Source organism: Camelus ferus, chromosome 30 (genome assembly GCF_009834535.1).
Source record: "Camelus ferus isolate YT-003-E chromosome 30, BCGSAC_Cfer_1.0, whole genome shotgun sequence".
Lineage (NCBI taxonomy): Eukaryota > Metazoa > Chordata > Mammalia > Artiodactyla > Camelidae > Camelus > Camelus ferus.
The window spans coordinates 1,429,101-1,451,403 of NC_045725.1; the positions used below are offsets into that span (position 1 = coordinate 1,429,101).

Sequence of the window (22,303 nt, forward strand, 5' to 3'; positions counted from 1 at the left end):
AAATTCCGAAATGTGTTGGTTTACTCAGCACTTGTTAAAAGGACCTTTCACAACATATGTTAATGAGACGAAATCATTTTTGGCCTGAGTATGGACATTTTTAAAGTCTGGCGATGTCTTTAGCCACAGCTTCATTTTACCTTCCTTCCTCTGCCCTGGGCTGGGTCATCCCTTTACGTCTAGGAACCTGTTTGGAAGCAGGGTCACTGATTCAGGAACCACATCGAAGAGGGTCCATGAGTGACACTGATGACTTTGTCCTTGGCAGAGACTCGTGGGTCCTTTTTCACACTGCTGAGGGCAATTCCGTTCCTCCCCCGAGTCTGCTGCTCAGGACGGTCCCCTCTGCTTCTTGACCTGGTGGGGCCAGTGCTTTGGCACTGGACATGTCTTTGCACTGTGACACAAGAAGAGAGGGCATGCCAACCCGGGGACATAAAAGGACCAGGACAGTTGCTAGGACAGACCCCATTTCCAGGGAGTAAATCTGGGATGTCAGCGAGGCAGTAATCTGGAGAGAGAGGCACAGTCCAGCAGTGTTCTCAAAGTGTGGACGTGGGCCAACAGCATCAGAATTATCAAGGGAACCTGTAAAAAGGGATATTCCTGGCTCTCCACTTAAAATTCTGAGGGACTGGAAAGCTGCAGAGAAGGACCTCCAAGTCTCATCCCTCCATTAAAGCACTGAGAAAACTGGTAAAAACCACCAGAACTGACTTTTTTGGGACTCTGGACACTAACCAAAAGCTGGCAGCAGCCAGGGGACACTTGAGAAAAAACAGCTGAATGTTAGTAACAACCATGAGCTCTCAGCATTTTAACATACCCGCTTCCCAGCTCAGCGGCACCCCTGAGAACAACAGCCTGCCTTCTGGGTACCAGGCCCGGGACTGGAGGGAGGAGAGTGGACCCAGTTCCTGGGAGAACAGGCAGGGGAATGAGACGCTCTGGGGAGTAAGGGCCGGGAAAAGCTCCAGCAGATTCCAGGAGCACGCTCACAAGCCTGGGGCCGGTGCACCTGGGGGGGCCTGCCTGCCCCTCCTCCGCGGCAAGAGCAGGGGATGCAGGTACGGCTGGGATGAGTGGGGGCTGGATGCTGCAGGGGCCCCGACACACAGTCCACCGGCGAAGACTGGCTTGTGTTTGGTTTTGTTCCTGGCATTTGAGAATCTCTGTCCATCTGCTGAGCATGAAGCTGATGGAACAGAGGTATCAGTGGCCGCACGAGACCAAAGGTACACTTCATGTAAATTGCTCAGAAAAGTCACCAAAACCCACAAGCAACAGCAGCTCCGACAGACCCTTGGGTGGAAGAGTCTGATCAGAAGACACAGGAGGACATCTTGGTGACCCTGAGGAGGCAATGGTTTCTGAAATACGACAAAAGCAAAAGCAGAAAAAAAAAAAAAAAAGATAAACTAGACTTCATCGAAATTAAACTCTTCTGTACACTGAAGGACATTTTGAAGAAAAGTAGTGACAGCTCACAGGAGGGAAAAAATGGCAAGTCATACATCTGGTGCAGGTCTAGCGTCCAGAATATACAAGGAGCTCGTACAGTTTAACAATAAAAAGGCAAACGGCCCAAAGGACTTGACATTTCTCCAAAGAAGACACAAAAATGGCTAATACACAAGCAATAATTCTCAGTGCGAGTGACCATCAGGGAAACGCAGATCAAAACTGCTGATACCACTTCGCATCCATTAAACACATGGAAATGAACATATGGAAAAAGCAGTGCTGGCGACGGTCCAGACGCAGAGCATCCGTCCCCACCAGGGCCGCCCCAGTAGGGCACCTACTGAGTCAGGACCCCCATTCACCGCTGGGGGGACTGTAAAATAGTGCAGCCGCTGCAGAAGACAGTTTGGCAGTTCCTCAAAAAGTTAAACAGACTTGCCATTGACCCAGCAGTGTCACTCCTGGGTGTACACACACCCAAGAGAAGCGAAGGCGTAGGCTCACGGAAAGGTGCACACATGAATATTCAAGCAGCGTTATTTCCAGTCGTCAAAACATGGAAACAACCTAACTGTGCATCCACCTCCTGGGGTACAGCCCAGCGTAAACAGGAGTGAGCACTGACGCAGGACACAGCTGGAGGGACCTTGGAAACGCCGTGCAAGTGACAGGAGGACAGAAAAGGTCACACTGTGTGCCCTGGGAAGTGTCCACTTGCAGAGACAGAAAGTAGGTTAGTGGCTGCGGGGGGAGTAACCGATTAGCAGGCACAGGTTTCTTTCAGGGTCATGAAAACACTCTGGCATTTGATAGTGGGGCCGGTTAATGCACTGAAAACACCAAATTGGACACGTTAAAGTGGCAAACATTATGCTGTCGGCTTTTCATCTCAATTTCTAAAAAATAAAACAGCTCTGGTTGAGTAGGCCTGGGGGGAAATCCAGGTCTGTGCACATGACTGAGCAGGTCTGTGCACTGAGCCTGGGAACCACTGCTCCGACCGCACCTTTAACCACCGCTGGCAAAGCTATAACCCACCCCCGGGGCGACTCGGGGAGGGCGTTCAGCGTGCAGCCCAGGTGCCCACCTGCCCACCTGCCCCACGGGTGGGACTGGCCTGAGGCTTGGGGAGTAGGGGGGAGGGTAGATGATCAAATAGACATGGGTGGGGGTGGGAGAGAAAGCCTCAACAAAGCGTGGTAGGTGCACGGACTCGGGGCAGGTCTCACCGCGTGCACGTGAGCAGCCTGGGGGTCGCTTCTGAGCAGGGGAAGGGCTGCCACAGGCGCTGGAGCCACAGTGCCGGGTGTGAGGGAGGGAGCCTTCGACAACCTTGCGCTGTGCTGGGACCCGCCACAGCCGCACTCACTGCACGACCGAGGGAGGAGGTGGTCAAGGTCCCCTTCGTGTGTGCTGACGCCCGGGTCACCTCGCTCACCCAGCAGGGTTAGTCCTGCCGGCCGCAGGCTGGACACAGGTACTCGCAGCTTCCGGGGGCAGGGGCCGGGGCAGCCCGGCCCCTCAACCCCGCAAGGGCAGTTCTGTACAGAGAAAGAGGGGGCGCCCTGGGATGCCTGCAGAGCTCGCCCCAGTGATGGGTAAACTAGGAAAAAACTGCAGGGACGGGAAGTTGGTAAGATTTCTCCGCCTGGCTCTAGGTTAAGAATGAGACCATGTGTCTAAAAGCCTACCTGCACGGTGGGTTTGAGGTTGAAACTTTTGTCTCTGAAATTCAAAGCTAAGAAATGTGCCCCCATGAAAGGTGTCTCCTGTTGGCAACATCCCGGAGACACGTTAGGACCATGCACATGATCAGCTGGGGCGACTCTGCTCCGAGGGCACCTGGCCAGGCCTGGGACGTTTCTGGTTGTCATGGCCGGCTGTGACTGGCATCTAGTGTGAAGAACCCAGGGGTGCCACAGTGCACGTGCAGGGCGCCCCAGGACAGAGGGCAGACCAGCCCCAAGGTCAACAGCACCTACTGAGTAAACGGCTCATTAAACAGCCGTGCAAGGAAGGAGTGACAGACACTAGAGATAATTTAGACGCTGGTGGACGTCACCAGGCTGTGGGGGGCCAGGAGGCTGGAGGCTGCCCCCGAAAGGTGGGCGTCAGAGCAAGGTTTGAGCTCAGCCTAAAAGCTTTAGCATCTAAACATTGTTCACACAGTAGGTGTTGCAAGGTAATTAATCCAGCAACTGAAGGCTCTGTTAATTTGTTCCCTGACTCAGTTTTGGTTCCCAGTCCTCATAAGTTTGGTTCAGACGCCACCTTTTCCCCCAGTTCTGTCACCATCAGCTACCCTGTGGCCAAAAGTGTCAGTTTGTGGGACAAAGGGGCCATGACCCGACCTTCCACAAGGACCACTCCAGTCTCTTGTCTTGTCTTTTTCCAGACACACACTTCGCTTTCCGGTCGGAACACTTAACCTCTGAGATGACGCAGGTGCACAAGAACGAGCAGGCCATGTGACCTTACAGAAAGAGTGATCTAAATAAGAAGGGCTTCCTCCCGTCAGCCCTCTGGCACGTGACTGGGCTGGGACGCGTGAACACACCCTCCAACCTCACGGCAACAGAGACGTGTCTGGTGAGCCCCTGCATTTGTTTCAGTTCTAACTGTCCCACCGAGACAAACATTACGTGAATTAAGACAATCATCTATGGAATAAAAACAAAAAGAGTTTAAAGAACCAAAGATAAGTAACTAATTCTAATAAAACATGACTTTTAGAGTATTTTCACATTCTTAAAATAAAGATAAATACTATTAAGGTCATTCCTATAATTGCTCTCTGACTGTTAAACTCATATGTGTTCAATTCTTCTGTTGAAATGCATTTATTTTCTGTACGTCAAAGTTACACAACTTACAAAAGGCTTCTGAAGTGTATCTGTGAACAGAACTGAAAACTTCTAATTAGATCCATTTTTAGCAGGTGGGTGACAGGAAGATTGATGATTGTTTTCAGTTATGATGTATGAAAACCACATATAATCTCCCAATCTGTAAGACACACAGAAATTCGGGAACTATCGACCTTGTCCACAAAGCTCAGTGTGTGCATCAGAGCTGACAGAATTGCCCCAGAGACTTTTTTAAACTGAACTTTCAATTTTGAGCTGGTGGAGATCCCTTTACCCCACTTGTCTGGTGGGAGCATCTTGCAGAACCGCAGTCCCGCCTCACAGCCGGGCGCTGACACTGACAGAGTCCAGACGCAGAGCATCCGTCCCCACCAGGGCCCCCCCAGGCCCATCTCCAAACCTAGTGTGGCAACCGCTGAAACCACTCGTCTGTTCTCCATCCCTGCGCCCCGCTGTTCCAGGAATGGTGTGCAAATGGGCCCACAGTTATGTAATGTTTCAGGGCTGGCTCTTTTCGTGCAGCATGACTCTCCGGAGCTCCCCTGGGCTGTCGCTGTGTCCGCGTTCCGTTCCGTGGTCCTGCACGGGGGGCTATGCGTGGTCTGATGACCCCACAAGCTGGGGCCTCTGGCTTACTTCCAGGGTTTGGCCTTTATGAGCAAAGCTGCTACTGACGTTCCACAGCGTTTTCCTGCCCCTTGGGGTTGAGTGCCCAGTGGAGCAGAGTTTTCGCTTTTGATAAAGTCTCGTTTACCACTTCTTCTCTTCCTGCCTGGGCTTTTGGCACCAGGAGTGACGTGCCTGGTCCAACATCCCCAGGATCTGCTGCTGCTACTTCTCTAAAGCTTATGGTTTCCTATTTTGCATTTAAATCCGTGATACTTTTTGAGTTAATTTTTGCACAGGGTGTGGGACCGAGGGCAAGGCTCCGCGTTTTGTCCTGCGGGTGTCTCATTGCTCCAGCACCATGTGTTGAAAAGACCGTCTTCCCTCCACTGGGTCACCTCTGAGCCTCTGTCAGGAGCCAGGGGGGCATGCTGGAGCGGCTCCAGGCCCAGGCTTCTGTTCTGTTCCCTTGATCTGGCACTGCCTCCCCCAGCGCCACACGGCTCATGACCACGGCCATTTTAGCAAAAGTCTTGAAACTGGCTGGACTGATTCCTTCCACTTTGCTATGCTTTTCAAAGTAATTTTACCTCTTCTGGTTCCTTTGCCTTCCCATGTAAGCTTTAGAATAACTTTGTGTTTATCCAAAGTCCCCCCTGGGATTTGGCAGGACGCGTGCTGCACCTCAAGCTGCCTTCAGCTCCCCTCGCGGCACTTGGGGCCCTGCTGATGGCGCCACACCTGGCTGGTCGCGGCTGCCCTGGCTTCTCGGCGCAGTGAGGGCTTACTTTACTGCCGTGTCCTGTCGCTTTCTGGCCCGGTAGTCCTGTTTGCCCCAGTCTACTTTATCAGGTACAAAACTGCCACTCCGACTGTCTTTTGATTGACGTTTGCATGATACATCTTTATCTTTTCACTTTCAATCTGCTTCTGTTGTTAAATTTGAAGTGACTTTCTTGAAGACAACATATAATTGGGTCACATTCTTCAACCTCTCTGTCAATTTCTGCCATTTAATTGGTATTTGTTCACACCATTTATACCTAAGGTAATTATTGCTGCATAATAGAATGATTGATAATGTAATCACGTAATTACTGATAAAATCTCCCACTTATTTTTTGTTTTCTGTTCCTCCTTTCTGTTTTACTTTCCTTGTCTCCCTGTGGATTGCGTGAACGTATTTTAGAATCCATGCTGACCCGTCTAGAGCATTTCTGAGAGATTTTAGCAGTTGCTTCAGGTGTTGCGTCATACGTCTGCGCCGCACCATGGGTACTGGCGGTGTTAGTTCACCAGTTCAGTGGAGACCCCTGCTTTCCTTTCCATGCCTACACCAGACGCTGCTTATAACTGTCTTAAATAATTCGTCTTCCTGCCTTTAGCGTCACGTCAGGGAGTGCTGTAATTTTCGTTCCCACCATCAAACGTAATTTAGAAAACTCAAGAGGAAAAGCAAGCTCCATTTACTCCCGTTTTGCTCACGATGTTCTTCCTCCCTGATGCCTCGAGGTTCCCCCTTGTACCTTGTCTTCAGGGAACTTCCAGTTAGCCGATACTCAGGAGCAGGTCTGCTGCTGATAAATTTTCTGTTTTCCTTCATCTGAGAATGCCTTGATCTCACCTTCACTCCTGAAGGGTATTTTTGCTGCCCGTAAGACTCTGAGTTACAATTCTTCTCTTTCAGCACTTGGGAGACGTTTTGCCTCCTTCTGGGGTCCACGGTTTCTGATGAGAAAGCCACCGTCTGAATTGTTTCCCCTGTAGGTAAGGAGTCTCTTCTCTCTCGTGGCTTCAGCATGTTAAGCTTCTCTTTAGTTTTCAGAGGTTTGACTATGATGTGTCTTGGCTTGGATTTTTTGGTTTATACTATTTGGGATTCATTCACTTCTTGAATCTATAGACTTATTGTCTTTTGCCAGAAGTTTTAAGTCATTATTTCTTCATGAATCTTCATTCTTGCCACCTTCCTCCTCTCCTTCCGGACTCAGAGCCATGCGTGCAGGTTGCGGTGCAGCCCACAGTTCCCGAGGCTCTGTTCATCTTTCAGTCTAGTTCCTCTCTGTGTCCAGGCTGGGTAATGTCTGTGTCCGACCCTCCAGTTCACGGATTCTTCCATCTGTCCCTCCATCTGCTGCTGATTCCATCCAATGAGGTTTTAATTTCATTTTTCACACTTCTCAGCTCTAAGGCTTGCAGGTCGTTCTCATTTACATCTTCTATTCCTTCACTGAGACTTTCTAGTTCTTTGCTAAGATGCTCTATTTTTCTATTTGCCTGAAGTCTGTTTGTAATTGCTCACCGAAGTATTTTTGCAATGGCTGCTCTAAAACTCCTTTGCCGAATAATTCTAATCTCTCTGTCATCTTAGTGTTCTTGTCAGTGGTGGTCCACTTCCATTTGGTTTGAAATCTTCCTGGTTCTCGGTGTGATGACTGATTTCATAACAAAATCTGGACATTCTGGGTATTGTGTTAGGAGGCATATCTGAACCTCCTGTTGGCTTCCTCTGCCACTGATGGAGCAGGTGAGGAAGGTGCTTCACCTCACACTGGGCGGCTTCCCCACCTGGACTCTGTTGACCCTCCAGGAGGGCACTATTCATCATTGGTGGGGAGGGGTGGGGGTTCCTTCCCCGTCTCCACTGACGACAGCCCAGCGGGAGGGGGGACAGGACACAGGCTCTCTGGGGCCCAAGTTCGTGGTTTTGCTGCCAGCCAGAGTCCTCCACTCAGTGCTGCTCATGGCCACGTCTCCCTCTCCTTCTGTCTCTCTCTCTGTCTCTGTCTCACCCTCCTCCCCGGTGCAGCCTTGGGCTCCAGGGAGCCATCCTGTGGGGACGTGTGTCTGAGGTGCCCAGCCCTCGTGAAGGTCAGCTCACCCCTCTGGTTCTTTCTCCGAAGCCCCATCGTCCTCCCAACTGTGTGTTAACCTCTGAGGAAGGCGCTGGTTTTTAGGTGTCTTCATCGGAACTCTTTAAGCGACGGTTTAATTCAGAGACGCCTGTTCTCCCCGTGGGCAGCAGGGCCCTCTTACCTTCGGCCGGTGTCCTCGCGTCGGGGCTCATCCCAGGGGGCCCTTTTCAGCCGCTGCCGTCTCACGAGCCCTCTGCTGGTGCGTCTCCAAGCCCTGGAACAACATGTCAACCCCTCTTTAGGGCACAGCTTTTTGACCTTGCTTGGGTCATGGACTCAGAGGATCAGGAAATAATTCATCTCCTCATAAAATGCACAGCCAGGCTGGGGTTCCGCAGCCCCCTGAAATCTGCTGTGGCCACACGGACCACAGTCCCAGGTGGAGCACTTCCCTTCCAGGGGGGCGTTTCTGTTTATTCCAGTTACCAAATAAATGACCTTGCAATGGTGACTGCACTTTCCCCAAACAAAACGCACAGACTCTAAGGGCAGGGTTTTGACAAGACAAATGGAAACAGGATAGCTTTTCAGAAAAGCTCCTCTTTCCTGTCTCCTCTCTGCCTCTCATCAGTGAATCAGGCGCTCGGGGTGTCACCCTGAAAATGTAAGAACAACAGCCTCAAGGGTCCAACTAGAGGTCCCCACACACGGTCTCCTGTTTCAGGGAGAAAGGAGTCTTTCTGGAGGCCACTCTGTGTCCTGTGTTCTCACCCACCTCCCTAATGACTCCTTGTCCCCGTGGGCTCGTCCTAATCAGCCCAGAACGACACGTAAACACAAGAAGCCCCCCAGCACAGCCCACTCCTCAGGCTCCCACCTGGACGGGGGGCTCCACCATGTGCCCTGCCCCACAGCGGCCTTTCCTGGATGGTCAAGCAGCATCCCTTTGGAGCCCCCCTCCCTGTGCTTTGCCTGTCTGGGGCCCACTCGGGGCTCCTTCTGCCCCCCTGCCCCCTCCAGACCCGACCCCTCCTGGACACCTGCCAGCAAGGCCCTGGCCCACCCCTCCTTCCCTCCCCCAAGGCAGCTGCCCTCTGAGTCCACGGAGCCCAGGAGTCTCTGTGGCTCAGGCCACCTGTCCCGCCCTCGGCCGCCTGGAGCCCAGCTGACTCCATGTGCACCGTGGCCCTATAAGTGACTACACTGCTGGGCTCACTCTGGCCCTGGACTTCATTCCACGATTCACGGGGGACAGCCATTCCAGGGGCGGCCTGGGTCCCCTCAGCCATCGTCGGTCAGAGTCTGCAGACTCCACAGGCACCCCCACGGGGACCCAAGCACCTTTCCGCCTGTGTGCCTATGAGTTCTCGGAAGACTATTATGTTCCCACACAACTGTAGCTGCTAATTCTGTTTCAGTGTACAGGTAAGAGGATAATTAGTACATTCACGTGCAAATGTCTGTGAAATCCGTCCTTTCCTCTGAAATGGCTATTCATGTAAGTACTTCAGCTTCTGAAGCCCAGAGGAGAGAGACTCCCATCCACACTCCCTCTCTGTTAAGGCGCCTGGGGCTGTGGGGGGCTGGAGTCGCCCCTCGCTCACTTCGGGGCCTGTGGTCTGGAGGGAAGGAGGTCCGGGAAGGGGTGGTACGCCCCGGGACACCTGTCTTTCTCTGCAGAGTTTCCCAAACCCATCCTGAGTGTCTCTCACCTCCGACAACTGGAGGCAGTGGATGGGCCCCCAGCATGTCAAGGGACCCCAAGGCTTGGGGGGTTTCTAAACCCACATAAGAAAGCTCTTTGATGACCTGAATAGTTCTTAAGACCAAGAAGTTTGAGAGCCGCTGCCCTAAGCTACCGAGTCCCCTGCCCTGCATGGCTGGTGGGGGCCTGAGCCCTTGATGGGCCCGGGGGGCATCCTGGCCTAAGAGGCTGTAGCTCTGGTCCAGCCAGGCCCTGGATGCTGACCGTGGAGCAGATGTTTTTACCGGACAAGCTACTGAAACCGTGGGGAACATAAAGAAGATGGTTTGAAGTTCTTGCGGATCCCAGCCACCCCTTCCCCCCTCTGCCCATCCCCGCGTCCTGCATGAGCCGGTGCCCCTGCACCCAAGAGTAGGTGGGCTGCAGCCTCTCCACGTCCCTGTGGACTCCCCCGTGGCCTTAAGTGAGGGTCCCCAGGCTGGTCCCCAGAAGGAGGCCAGAGGCTTCCACCGTGTCCTCATAAAAGACCAGCAGAGGCCACCCCCACGGACCCAGTGAGAGCCTGCAGCCTCCTCGCAAGCACCGAAGAGGAAATCTGAGTTCCCTGAACAGAAAGTGAGCGTAAGCCAAAGCCAAGCCTCCAAATAGCTGAACTTCCACTTTTCAGTCATGACGATTCCTAATTGGTAATTTCTTTTTCAAATCAATTGTATTAAACAAGTGATTACTCATTCCTATACCTTCTGCAACAGAAAATAATGCATGTAATTTAACTTTGATATTATTCAACATTATGCTGGAAGTATTAACTAGTGCAATTAGGCAACAAAAATCAATTAGCCCCACAGTGTGGGCAAAGAGGTAGTAAAACCACATGCCCATGCAGATGAGATGACAGTGTCCTTGGAAAAACTCAGAGAGCCAGTGACAAAACTTTTACTCACTAAGCAGAAGAATTCAGAGAAGTAGCTACAAAAGAACAGCCTTTCTATGTACAGACAATACACAGAGGATGTAAGGATGGACAAGTTTATTTATCGGCAACAAAAAGGAATGCATTCCATGAGGAACGTGTACAATTTTTACAAGGAAAATTTTACAGCACTCTGGAAACACAAAAGTAGAGTTGAGCAAAAGGACAGCAGTCCCCTGTTCTTGGATAGCATAACATTATAAAGGCGTTTTTCTCCCAAAGGTAATTTATAGACTCAATTCAACCTCAGTGGAAAAGAGCAAGCTGTTTCATGGAGTGAAGTTCGTTTGTGCAGGAACAGCCAGGAGCACCTCGCGACGGAAAAGCTAGGAGGAGAAAGCTCAGATGTAAAGAACCGTTACAAACGGGGGCAAAGGACCAAAGACCCCGCAGAGAAACGGGAGAAACACCACGAACATGTATTTTTAATAAAAAAGAGATTAAAATGGCCCTCCAGCGTATGGGGACAGTGTTCAAGCACACTCACGATCAGAGAAGTGCGAGTCAGAACAACTCTGAGACGTCACTTCTCATCCACGAGCCCAGAGAAAGCCGAAGACCCAGCAACGCGTCGGCCGGCTGGGAGGAGGCCACGCCCACCTGGGGGCGGGCGGCGCGGGCACCGCCCGGCCCTGCGCGGGGAGCCGGCGCCACGCAGGCGCAGCCGGCGCGCTGTGCGGCTGCCGTCCCACCGCGCGGAGTCAGCCCTCAAGAAACGGAGGTACACGTGCGGCCCCCTTCGCCACCGCCAGACACAGGAACAGCCGACTGCCTGGGCAGAGGGGAGTCACTGGATGGACACGGTGGGCCACACAGTGGAGCGGTTGCCAGGGTGGCTGTTCAAAGGCACAGCCAGGGTGCGCCCTCCCCGGTGGGACGGGTGGCACACAGGGACACACAGGTGTCTGCCTGATGGTGACAACATGTCGGGAAGGAGAAACCAGAGAGCTCGGAGATGGTCCCCTACCGGGCAGGCAGGGAGGAAGGGGGCGGAGCTGGGACGAGGAGGAGTCCTCCCGGGCACCTTTCCGCGTGGCTGTGGCTCTCACACCCAGAGTTCCTGCCAAAGAAACCAAAATGCAGACGGGGCAGAGAGCCATGCGCTGTGCACGTAACACGTACCAGCCTCCCGGGGTGCGGGGCAGAACCAGCCTGAGAAGCTGGGGACCCGTCTGACAGCAGAGCTGAGCTGTGTCAAGCTGGTAATTCCCACAGGCTGAGCACATCCTTCTGACGTGTCAGCACCTCGAGAGGCAAAGGAAAACCGGAGGTCTCCTGCGCACTGCGGAGACCAGGAGAAACAGAAAGCGGATGTGGGGTAGGCTCCGAACCGCGTCCTGGAGTGTGACCGTGGTGGGAGACTGGTGACATCGGAGTCGGGCTCCAACCGCGTCAATGTATCAGACCAACGCAAGATGTTAACGCGAAGGGAAGCCGGGTGGGTCCCAGGAAAACTCGGTGCTAATTTTGCAGCTTCCCTGTAAGTTTAAAATAGCTCAAATAAAAAGCTTTTTAAAATCTAACTTTTCCTACTTAAGCCCTGAGGCACTGGAATGAAAAACCCCTGAGTTGGACTTGACAAGTTTTCCTGACGCCTTTACGCAACGCTCTCCCAGGTCAAATATTTGTGCTGGGACTTCCTCAAAGGCAAAGCCTACCAGAATGCTCAGCCCACTGCTAGGGTGGCCTACCAAATCCTAGCCATGTTCTTTCCAGAAGTGAGAAAAGCCATCCCAAAATCTTATAGAATACCAGAGACTCTGAATAGCCAAAACAATCCTATAAAAGAACAACAGATATGGAGGGCTCACCCTTCCCAGTTTCAAAACACACTACAAAACTACAGGAATTAACAGTGTGGTCCCGCACATGGACAGACACACGGGTCCACAGGACGTAGCTGACAGCCCAGAAACAAACTCTCACGTCTGGTGCCGAGACCACTCAACGTGGAAAGGACAGTCTTGTCAACAAATGGCGTTGGGAACGCTGGACAGCCACAGGCAAAAGGATGAACCTGACCCCCTAGCTCACACCACATGTAACACCTAACTCAAAATGGATCCATGATCTGAGTCTAAGAGCTAAAATGATACAACTTAGGGAAAAAACTTCACAAAGCTTCACAACCCTGGACTGCGATGCTTAAACATGACACCAAAAACACACACAACGGAATTTAAAAATAGATCAACTGGACTTGATTAAAATTGGATTTCTGTACCTTGAGAGACACTGTCCGCAGAGTGAAAAGACATCCCACAGGACAGAAGGAAAATCTGCAAATCACAGGTCTGATAAGGGTTTACCATCGAGAACGTATAAAAAGCTCCTGCCACTAAACAACAAAAAGGGAAACAACCCTGTTTAAAAGTCGACAAAGAAATTGAACAGACATCTCTCCACCAAAGGCAAACAAAAGGCCAAAATGCCCACGAGAAGATGCCCCGCATGACGAGTCACCCGGGAAACGCCAGCCAGGGCCCCGAGGCCGCAGGTCACAGGAGGCAGACGACAGACGCGGCAAGGGCTGCCGGGGGTGGAGGCGCCGGGTGCCCAGCGCCTCAAACGTGCAGCCTCTGGGGAAAGTTTGATGGTCCCTCAAAAAAGCAAACAGAATTACCACAGGACCCGGCCATCCCACTCCTGCGTATAAACCAGAATAACTGAAAGCAGGGACTCTAGTAAGTGCACGGAAGCCAGTGCTCACAGCAGCACCTTCACGAGCTGGAAGGTGGGGCCACCCTCAGGTGGTGATGAACTCGCGGTGGTCCATCCACATTGCGGGATGTTTTCAGTCACAGAAAGAAAAGCAGCACTGACACCTGCCGCACTGCCGACACCTGCCACACCGCCGACACCTGCCGCGCCGCCGACACCTGCCGCGCCGCCGACGGACACGCTGCGCCACGTGAAGTAAGCCGGTCACGAGAGGGCCGGTGCTGCGTGGGGCATCCAGTCAGCAGAAAGCAGACTGGAGGTACCAGGGCTGGGGGAGGGGGGGCAGGGAGTTACTGCCTCGTGGGGACAGGGTTTCTGTTTGGGGTGATGACAATGTTTTGGAAGCAGTGGTGGTGGCTGCACACGTGGTGAGTGTAGTTGACGCCACGATCACACAGGTCAAGGTGGTGTGAATGGCCAGCTGCGTGTTTTATGTGGTGGACAGCCTCTAGCTCTGGCCTCAAGCTCTGGCCTGGGCTGAGCTCTGAGCCCATCTGTAAAGTGCAGCTCACACAGAGACTCCTGACCCCGACCAGTGATGCAGCCCAACCAAAGCAGACGCCCGTGTAGACTGAGCGCCCAGTGCAGCACCCGGTGTGGACAGTGAGGGCACGGGGGGCTGCTCGGAGGAGCCCTCCCTGTCAGCTCCCAGCGCTGTGACTGGAGCCCCAGCTGCACCTGAACGGCCATCTGGAAGACTCCCAGGAGAGTGAGGCCGAGTGCCCTGCCCTGGGGAGACGCCTGGAGAGCCAGGCACTGGCGGAATAGGGGTGCTGGGGTCATCTCCCCATCACCCTCTGCAGGCTGCTCCCATGGCTGGCACTGGCGGCCCGTGGAATGGCCCCTCGCTGGTCACACAGGACCAAGGGGACCTCATCCCCACGCCCTCCTCAGCCGTCTCAGTGACTTCTCTGCTCTTCTCATTTTGCGTCTTTCATCGCTTGAGTGTTTGCAGGCACCTGACTTTCTCACCCGACACACTCCCCGGCCAGGCGCCGGGCTGGGCCCCGGGCCTGAGGGGCTGGCCTGTGAGTCATCGGTGATTCCAGCAGCCCGGCCAGACCACTTCGCAGCCGTCTGGGGCTGTTCTGCAAGGCAGGGCTGCAGAGGCCCTCCTCTGTGAGCTGGGAGCACCCCAGATGCTTCTTCCGGGAAGTTGCTCTGTCTTGGGGCCAGAGGCTCCGGCAGGTGGGCTGGGCCTTGAACACACAGAGCTGGGGCAGCATCGCACGTCTCCCAGAGGTGCTGCACTTAGTCGTGGCCAAAAGCATGCTCCATCTCATAATTAGGGCCCGGAGGAGATGCCTGCACACAGCCTCCAAGTAATTCGTGTGGGGGCTGCTGTGACTTCAGGCTTCAGAAAAAAATATTTTTAGAAGAAATGCTGTTTCCTGTCAGCAGTATGAAGTCTTTTTTCCTCTTCTCCTTTATCTACAGCTGCTACAGATAAACACAGGTCAAAATAAGTAAAACCTGACAGCCTGCTCCTGCAAAGTCATGAGGACCCTGCGGCAGGGAGTGACCTGCTGCCCCTGCCCCTCGTCAAGGGGCCTCCCGTCAGCCAAGGGAGAGCCCTTCCTGGGAACATCCGTGTCAGCTGCCTCTTCTCCTCCGGGAGTCAGTCCCACGGGTGCAGGGGCACCAGCGGCAGGAGAGGTCCCAGTCACTGCCCTTCACCGGACAGGGCTCACGGGGCCACAGCTGGACCAGAGGCAGAGGGGCTCCACCCACAGTTAGCGCCCAGAGGCCCTCCAGGCAGAGCAGTGGGAGGGAGCTCGGCAGCACAGCCCCGGGAAGGGGGAGGGTGTGGGAGCAGGGAAGGGGACAGTGCCTGAAGGGGCTGCTGGTGTGGCCCCTGCTTTACACGCTGGGCTGCATCAAGGCCCGGGCCATTGTAAACGGAAGATGAGCATTAAAGGGAACAAAACACATAGGAATCACCCACTCAAGGGGAGTCAGGCCCACCTCTGAGAACCACAACGGTTGCTTGAAAGAAACGAATGAAGGCACACAGAATTAGAATTGTCCCCACGTCCATGGATGGAAAGACAGAATTACTACGATGTCTACACCAGTCACGTCCTCTTGCAGGTTCAGTCTCTATGAAGATCCCAACATTTTGTGCAGAAATAGAAAAATCCATCCTAAAGTTTATCCGGAAACTCGGGGGTCCCTGAGGAGATAAAACAATCCTGAAAAAGTACAAAGTTGGAGGGTCTCACACTCCCTGATTTCAAAACTTACTACAAAACTGTGGTAAACCAAACAGTGCGTTACTGGCATAAAGACAGACTCGCAGAAAATGGGAGAGAATCAAGAGTCCAGGAAAGCACCCCTCAGCTACATGGTTAAACAGACGCCAGGACCTCTCAGTGTGGAAGACTGCTTTTTCAACAGATGGTCTTGGGAAAACTGGGTATCCACATACCAAAAACACCAAAAAACAAACAACAGAAAACAGCTGTACCCTTATCTTACACCATGTAAAAACAATTAATATGGATCGAAGACCTAAATATAAGTGCTAAAACCGTAAACTCTTAGAAGAAAACAGGACAGAAGCTTCATGACATTGGAATTGGTAATGATTTCTTGGCTATGGCACCAAAAGCACAAGTAACAAAACAAAAAGTAGATTAACTGAATTTCATCAGCACTAAATAATTCTGTTCACCAAAGAACGCAATCAATGGAGTGGAAAGGCAGCACACAGATCAGATCACAGGGAGAAAATATTCTCCAACCATGTATCTGATTGAGGATCAGTATCCAGGATACATAGAGAACTCCCACAACTCAGCAACACACCAGAAACGCATGCGGAGTGATAGAAGCCAGTCACAAAAGGAAAATGCTGTGTGAGGTTTCAACTGGGTAAGATGAGAAAGTTCTGGAGACAGAGGATGGTGATGGTTGCACAACAGTTCAAATATATCTAATGTCACTAAACTGTACACTTAAAAAGGGTTAAAATAGTAAATTTTATGTTATGTATAGTTTACTGCAATAAAATAATGCTTCCAAAACCATGCAGTTGCTTAGATCTTAACACTGACTAGTTTTTCAGGACAGGGATCATGAGGAAAGCATTCTTCATACACCCAGAACATGAAACTCACAGATGAGCTGACTTTCAACAGGGGAGCCAAGACCACCTGATGGGGAAAGAATAGTGTGTTAAACTAATGGATGAAACAATTGGATTCAACATGCAAAAGAATGAATGTCCAAAAATGTCCCTCATACAAAATAATAACAATAACAATCACTCGCTTTACCAAGAGCCAGGAAAATCAAAACCTGACTGAAAAACGACCATCCACAGACAATGAGATGAACCAGATGTCGGTGCTATCTGACTACTACTCCAAAGGACCCTTCATAAAAATGCTTCACCAAATGACTATGGGTTTCCTGAAACAAAAAAAAAAAAAAAAAAAAAAAAAAAGAAAAGAAAAAATTTCAGCAAAGAAATAGAAGTTATTAAAAGAATACACTAATGAAAATATGGAAATGAGAAATACAGTAATTGAATTTAAAACTTAGTGCATGGGGTCAAAGGAGATAGCAGAAGATAAAGTCAGTGAACTTGAGATTAATCAAAACAGAGAGAAAAAAAGATTGGAAAAAAATGAAGAGAGTCATAGGGGCCTATGTGACAACAACAAAAATATCAACATTCGTATCATCAAGTCTCAGGAGGAGAGAAGAAAGGGAATGTGGCTGAAAAAGTATTTGGATTAAGAAGGTCTGAAAACCTCTCAAATTCGGCAAAAAATATAAACCTACAGATTCAAGAAGCAGAGCAAGAAAACAAGAAAATCTCTAAATGCTTGGAAATCAGGTAACACACACAGAATCACATGTCATAGAGGAAGACTCAAAGGAAATTTTAAAACACATAGAACTGAAAGAAATGAAAACACGATAGATCAAAACATGGGATGCAGCCAAAGCACTGCTGAGGAAAATTCATAGCACTAAATGCTTACATTAGAAAAGAGGAAGGGTCTCTATATGACATCATATCAACAAAGTAACTTACAAAACTGAATTAATTCTTTAAGAACTCCTAAAAAATCTCCAGGTCCAGATGGTTTCACTGGAAAATTCTACCAAATATTAAAAAAAAAAAAAAAAAAAAAAAGAATTAATCCTACCAACCATTCAACAAAAATAAGGGAACACTTTGTAAATCACTTTGAGGTTAGTGTTACCTGAAGACCACACTAGACCAAGCACACAAAAAAAAGGGGGGGTAAAAAGAAAAGAAAACTATAGATCAATAACTTTCAGGAGCTTAGACACAAAATCCTAAACAAAATATTAGCATGTAGTGATGTGTAAAGTTGCTGGGTCAGGTGAGATTTAGTCCAGGTATGCAAGTCTGTTTCCACGTCCGAAAGTCAGTCAGTCTAACTCACCGAACCAACAGAGCAGACACGCAGCCACATCACTGGAAGCTCTCCCCGTTATCCCAGGGCCGGGCCCTGCAGTCGGGCAGGTGTGCGTTAGTAAGTTGGGGAACGGACCCAGAGAGGAAGTGTCCCCGAGACCAGTGCACAACCATTTGTTTTTGGAACTCTGGCTGTTCACGTCTAATTATATGAAGATGAAGTGAAACGGATGCGTGTGTGTGTAGGTGTGTCTAGTAGGTGTGCATGTGTGTGCGCGTGCGTGTGTGTGGAGGTGCATGTGTGTAGGTGTGTACACGTGGGTGTGTCTGGGTGTGTGTGTGCATGTGCACACATGCGGAGGTGCAGCTGTCCATCCATGTCTGTATATGCCTCCTCCTCCCGTCAACTAGACTCGGGGCTCTAGATGGTGAGATATATTTTGGGCTGCTGAGCATGGAATCCTGCTCGCTCTAAGACTCAAGAGCGTCTGCTGACCTCAGGCCCGCCTGGCCCTAGAGCCCCGTCACGGGTCTGCCACCCCGGCCCTGATGGGTGACCCAGAGCTGGGGCTCACCCGGCCAGGTGCCATGCTGCAGGGCTGGAGGCAAATCCAGACAGCACTGTGGAGGCAACCAGTGGCCCAGAGAGGAGCACTGGCCAAAAACGGGACAGACGAGGTCATCGTGAGACACAGAGGACAAGCTCAACCTTCCTGGGAGACAAACAGGACAACAGAAGCTGCAATGTTCTCAGAGACCGGGGTCTCCTGGCACGGGGACACGCATGACCAGGAGGACCCCGCCCGACGTGTTTACCACGACCACGTGGTACCTTCCAACAGGAAAACACTGACTTTGGAAACGTAAAAAGAGATTAAAGCGTTGATTCGAGATGTGCTGAGAGAAAGGGCACGGCAGGAGCCCCAGCTCGACTTTCCTGACTTTCCTGATAAACCGTCCAGCGTCACATCCGAATCAAAAGCCTTCAGAGCTCCTGCATTTGGACCAAATGCAAAGTTTTCTGAAGACTTATCCATAAAGATGCATTTATAGCAATATTTAGAATACTGAAAAATTAGAAATAACCCACATGGCCAGCAATAGAATGAAACAGAGTCTGACAAATCCATACGCGCAAATATTCTATATAACAAGTGAACGTGCGGACGCCAGCAACCCAAATGTTTCCGTGGGAGCATGCGTATGCGTGAAGCGGTGTGGCTCTGTAGGTAAATTCGGACCCAGGAGGGAGCAGTGCTGGTAAAGTCGGAGCTGGCGTCCCCGGAGGTGCAATCACGGGGGCGCACACAGACTTTTCTCCAGCTTATGCCTCTCGTTACTCTGTTACCAAGTCTTCGATGATAAAAAGGTACTTCTTTTATAACAAAGGAAAGGCAGTGGTCGGTATTTTTAATTGCCTTTGTTGTGTCTGGAAACGTAACAAGTTACCTTTCCGCGTGTTCCTCGGGCTGGGCACTGGCTTCTTAAAGTCACGTTCCCTTTGGTGTGAAACATTCTCTTCATGTGAAAGGGTGTCAGCCCAGAAGGCCCAGCTCCTGATTCTGCTGGCCCGGCCTCAGGCCCTGGGAGGCCCGCTGTGTGGCTCTCCCTCCTAACCACAGCCTGGCTGGGGACCAGGCCCCCTCGCCAGAGACCAGGGCTGGGGCTCAGGTCTGTCAGCCCCGCAGGCCCGCTGGAGCCCAGGGCTCCCCGCCGTTGACAAGCCCCTCGGAAGCCTCTTACTCAACAAGCCTTCCCCCCGACTCCCGTAGGTTTCTTCTTAAAACAACTTGTCACGATGGTAGGGGACCAAAATCCACCCTGTTCATCATGAGCACTGCCCAGCACACCTCTGCACTCTCCTGGCTCTAGAATTCCTCTGTTTCTAGTCTGATGGGTAGTAAAGAGCCTGACGATACACATCTCCCATTTTTCCTTATTTACAAGATGTCTGCTTTTTCTTTTGATGGAAAAAAAATCAAGGAAATTTGTTCACAGTCAGAAACGGTCATTTTCTTGAAGTAACTGTGAACCAGCTAAATGCTCCAGAAAGGAGACATGTAAGACAGGGGCCTTATAACATCACAGCATCACAGTCAAATGTCACAGAGGCCGAGAAGGAAGACTGTCCCCTTCCTGTGACTAAATAGCTAATCTGCATAACCAGCATTCATTTTTAATGCATTTTATTTCACTGAAGCATCTCACTCCATTGCACTAATTGCTATGATGTTAAATAAAATATACGGATGTAGAACTTGTCGCGCACTTTTTTCCATGTTAATGTACATGCTTCCTCGACCTCCAAAAAAAAAAGAACAGGAAGAGAACCCGCCTCCTGGCTGCTTCCAGACAGGGGTTTGTTCAGGAAGATGACAGAAGTCCACAGGGCCAGTGACCGGGCAGCTCAGACGGTGCACACGGTGACTCTGCTCGGAGGGGACGGCGGATGCTCCCGGAGCTCCAAACTGACCTGGGATGCGGGAGCCCACCAAGTGCCCACTTAGCAAGGGGCAGGGGCCTGAGCCAGTGCAGCACAGACAGGCCGAGACCCCCCAACCCCTGCCGCCTGCCCTGGGTGCCGTCGTGCCCTGGGCTCTGTTCTGAGCCCTGCCACTTGGCTTCTCAGCTAAGCTGAATTCAGAGAAGAGATCTAGACTCTAGGAACAGTCTGGGCAGGGCCTTCCCATCATTGAAACCGTTTTATGCCACCACCCAGAACACACAGAACTACACCTGTAGCGTGAACACACGGAGCTACGCCCGTAATGTGTGAAACGCTAATACTTTCTGTCCTATTCCTGCTGCAAAGATGCCAGTCACAGCCCACAAACCCGTGCTTCCACCTTCCCAGTGATGAGACACCAGGACTTGCGCTGAGACTCTGAACCCCAGGCCCCACCCCAACTGCCAGACTGAACCCGGATGCAGGCGTCCACTGGTGCTGGGAGCGCGGGGGGCACAGAGGCCCCTGGAAGCCACACCAGCTGCAGGCAGACCCCCCTGTCCACCCACCCGTCCCCAAGCCCTGCTAGGGCCAGGCGGCCACAGGTCAGTGAGGACTGAGTCAGGAACACAACAGCACAGACATTCCCACCGGAAAAGGCTAATCCTTTACAAAAATAAATGTGCCTCTCCAAGCTGGAATTCAGTACAAACTGCTGCGACATTCACCTCAGCCTGAGCGTTCCTGAGGCTCTGCTGGGCCCCATGATTCTGACCCTGATTGTCATGTGCCCAGCACTTCCCACGTCTAATCTAAGAATTAAGCCCCATCGTTCAAATATCTGAGAAGGTTAAAAATATCTGGGAAGGTCATTAAATTCTGGGAACTGCAGCCCAGGGCTCTGGCCGCCGCGGGAGCTGGTCTGCTTGTCCGAGGAGGCCGAGCAGCACCAAGGGTGTGGACAGAGCAGGTGTGGCCAGGGGGGCAGGTGCTCCCTGGGAGCAACTGCTATATCAAGAGAGGCCCATCCAGGGCTCGGGGGGAGGGCGGGGGGCCGTGCCGAGGGGACCGTCTGCCCCTGGCTGTGGGTAGTTCCCTGTCTTAGCTTCACTAATTTAAAAAGCAACATGAAGATTTTCTACACTGTTTATATGTGACATTTCAATTCATCTTTTTCTAAAGACACAACCAAACTAGATACTGGGTGCTTCCCTGTGAGCGAATGTACTACTGACTCCCTTTCACAAGTTTCTCCTCTGAAAGTCAGAGAGCAGACGTGGTTCAGCCCAGCTTCTCATCTGACAGGGGAGGCATCAGAAAATGTGAAGTATCAGCAGCCAAGATACTTGCCCACGTCTCGTAGCTGAGGGGCCCAGGCCGCGTGCCTCTGCCCTTGGTCACGGCCGAGGCTCCAAGCAGGGTCCCACTTCTCCCTCCCTCCCTCCCTCTCTCTCTCTCACTCTGCTCTGCTCTGGCCAAGAACTGCTGAAGCTCTCAGGAGAGTTGCTGGACAGTGAAAGGGACACGGCTTCTGTAGCACCCGAGTGGATCCCTTTAACCTAAAGGGCACAGTAATCACCACTGAGGCTGGGGGAAGGGGGCTGAGAGCCTGCACCCCTGACCATCCCTGGAGGTGATGCTGCAGGTTCCAGGCCGTCCTGGGTGCCGTCCGGAGGAGGGCCAGGGTGTGAGCCACTGCCTCCTGGCCCCTCGCTGCCCTGCCGCCCGAGACTACCAGTGACACCCTCTTCAGTCCAACCAGGAGTCAACTCTTAGGTGTTGGGGGGGCGCCACAGCTCAGCCCTAAAATGTCCCTCTTCCTCATGAAGCTGTCCAACAGGACAAAGGCACCCAGATATTCAGACACATGCAGCTGTCCTTCTCGGGCCCCGGACCTGTCTCACCAGCAGAGCTCACCGACCTCCTTTCTCAGGTCCCCCAGTGCCCCTCTCCTGGCTGGTCTGACCCTGGCACCCACAAGGCCTGGCCTGCTCCACCTGCTCCCCTCCACTCCCACCCTCCACATCTGTGCTTGCTGCCGATGCGGTGCAGGCCCACCTCCCACTCCAAATGCCCCTGCACCCGCCCTGCCCTCCTGGTACCTGGGCAGGAGGAGGGGCTGCCCAGCCTCCCAGGACACAGACCCCACCTGTTTTTGCCAGGACAAACCCCAACATTTGATCGCTTCCTACCAAACTGTATGTTCCACATGACCTATTAATCACGGCACATACACCTGTAATTATGATAATGCAGCTCCCAGCCATACC

The 22,303-nt window shown here is 51.9% G+C and overlaps 1 protein-coding gene across 1 annotated transcript in view; it reads right to left on the bottom strand.

Moving 5' to 3' along the window:
• KCNG2 (potassium voltage-gated channel modifier subfamily G member 2) overlaps window positions 1-22,303 on the bottom strand; it is a 48,679-nt gene that overhangs the window by 23,964 nt on the left and 2,412 nt on the right. The window contains 1 exon segment of the mRNA XM_032470592.1: window positions 7,974-8,066. The gene's annotated coding sequence lies outside the window, so the exon portion shown is untranslated.